Source organism: Bos taurus, chromosome 5 (assembly GCF_002263795.3).
Source record: "Bos taurus isolate L1 Dominette 01449 registration number 42190680 breed Hereford chromosome 5, ARS-UCD2.0, whole genome shotgun sequence".
NCBI classification, from domain to species: Eukaryota; Metazoa; Chordata; class Mammalia; order Artiodactyla; family Bovidae; genus Bos; species Bos taurus.
In genome coordinates, this window is record NC_037332.1 from 120,028,653 (window position 1) to 120,031,338 (window position 2,686).

At 42.5% G+C, this 2,686-nt stretch overlaps 1 pseudogene; it reads right to left on the reverse strand.

Moving 5' to 3' along the window:
- Positions 1 to 991: 991 nt before the first annotated feature.
- On the reverse strand, positions 992 to 2,398 carry LOC100335570 (glucose 1,6-bisphosphate synthase-like; annotated as a pseudogene).
- Positions 2,399 to 2,686: the final 288 nt, after the last annotated feature.

A 2,686-nucleotide genomic window follows, 5' to 3' on the forward strand; every position in this document is an offset into this window, starting at 1 on the left:
CTGTGCCAGTGAAAGCAGCGGCTCACTGGTTCCCACCTGAAAGGGGTGCCAGGCCGGTTTATTCTTACTGGGTTCAATAAAGCTTTAATCAGAGTGATGAAATAAAATTCACGTTTTGTTGTAAGACAAGAAAAAAAAGTAAAATTTCTCCCAGTCTGGGCATCTTCTCCCCTTTAGTGTGTGCTGTGTGTCTGCATTAACTAGACCTCCTTAGGTGAGAACCTTCTTTCTTAATCTTGGAAAGAGTAACGATGACCCACTACGGCCTTGTACAGGCAGATCTGGATTGTGTAAACTATGAGCATGTCATCTGATATATAATCCTTAGTATCAAAAATGACATAACTCTTCTTTGACCTCTAGTAGGCAGAATAGTTTTCAGAGCTTTCTGAAAGACTCTCTCCTGGGTTATAATCCTGAAATTGGCTCAAGTGAAATTGTCCCTTTCTTTCTTAGAGCAACTATTGATTACTTGATTAATTAACTGAAGAACCTCAGTGAGTTTCTCCAACACTTCTTTCAGTAAGGCAGCATCACTCTGGTTGGGTGATGTGCACGACTCTGCGCAGAGACCATTGGTTTTGTCCTGCTTGTCTGAAGACATTTGAAAAGCAAATGTTAAAGCAGTTCTTTTGCCCATTTCTGTTCCCCTCTAACCTGTAAAGAACTGAATTAACCTGTTTATTCTTTTCCTAGATAAAGAGAAGTGAGAATAAAGAATTAAGTAGTTAAAGGATGATGAACTCTCTGCTCCGAAAACTCCATTAGCAACCCTGCCGGTAGACCAGGTAGGCAGGACAAGAGCTGAAGGGAGAGTCAGGCAGCCTGCCCACAGCACCATGGGGCCCAGCCTCCTGCCCACAGCACCGTGGGGCCCAGCCTCCTGCCCACAGCACCGTGGGGCCCAGCCTCCTGCCCACAGCACCGTGGGGCCCAGCCTCCTGCCCACAGCACCGTGGGGCCCAGCCTCCTGCCCACAGTACTGTGGGGCCCAGCCTCCTGCCTCAGCAAATCACTGAGATTATCTCCCCTTCAGGAAGATTACCCTTTCCCTTTAAGAGCTGTCATGGCCAAGTAGAATCTTTGGATTTGGTCTTGGGACATGAGTCTACTCCACAGATCTTCTCCGCAATTGCTGGCTTTTCTAATTAGAACACCTCTCTTGTCTGCTGACACTTGCTTCTTGATTACTGTCTTTTGAACATTGAACGGCCGAACCCGGGTTTGGTAACAAATGTAATCATTTGGTTATTTTTATTCCCAGGCAGCACAGATTTCTTATTAGGCTGTCTGCTGTCATATTAAGAAATAATGTCCCATTATGCAATATGGTAGATATTCTTTTGGAGAATCAATATTGTGAAGACTTTCAAATATACTTTTATTGGTAGTCAGAGCATAACACAAGAAATATAAAGTTTTGAAAATATGACTATCTTTCACAAACCTTAATGGGTTACTGGCTCAATGTTATGGTTATGGTTTCCAGTTAATATAACATCTCAGCAACAGCAACAGCTGTACTCAGCCCATTTTTATTGAAAACTGAAGTTTCACACAGAAAACCAAAAGACTCTTAAAGTTCAAAAATGATTTCTTTCCCATTTTCTAGGTCATTTATCCTACTTCTAATCCATTTAAAATCTGGTAATGTTTTTTCAAAATAAAGTTTTTAAAAAGTGCAATTGAATTCAAAATTTTGGAGGAGACTGTGGTGGCTAATACATAATTATTCACATCAGAATTTCTTGATTGATTTTTCCTCCAGCAACCAAATATTCAGCCCTCCCCACAAAGAAAGTTGCTAACTCATTTCCCGTGAAAACTTTCCATTGACCATCCTCCGGAAGTTCTGCCTCTGCCAGCTGGTCTGCATCAGAAGCTGTGGATAGCATATCTGAGCATTTTCTTTCTCTGCCAGCCTCAGAGAAATTTCCAGCACAGATTCTCCTTCTTCCTATTTGGGCATTAAGTGGTAGAAAATGTAGAATCAGGAACTTTTGTTCTGGTCATGGAACTGAAGGCTTTAAACCAAACACTCGCAAAGTCAACTGCACATGGTCATGTCTGGCCAATGAAATGATATATGAACAAATTTCAACGTGGTCTTTGAGTCCCTGTGAAAATCATTGTTTTTCAGATCTCCCATTTGTCTCTTATAAGTGTCTTATAGAGGGTCTCTCTCCAGTAAGCTGGCATCCACTAAATTGTCATTCCAGGAACCATTCCAGGGCTCCACACAATCCCCTATACATTTTGGATTTTCTTTATCATGGGGTGGAAAAGGGAATGGCAACCCACTCCAGTATTCTTGCCTGGAAAAATCTGTGGATGGAGGAGCCTGGCAGGCTACAGTCCATGGCGTCCAAAGAGTTGGACACGACTGAGCGCACACACATTATCGTGAGATATGATCTAAACACCAGTTTCCCAATACCCTTTGTCTATTGTCTTCCCTGGAGCTGTGAAAGGCAATAGTCATCACATCTCCAGCTGCTTTGAGCTCCTGGACTGCATATGATATATAAGAGGTGTAGGAAGTTATTTTGAAAAAAGGTACACAGGAACCTCTTTAGCAAGCAAGACTGCAGCAGTGGCTTTAAGAAGTCTCTGATTGTTGCAACTGCTAGCTACTTGACTCCAACAGTCAAACCCAAGACAAAGCTTCTCAGCATCTCTCAAGGTA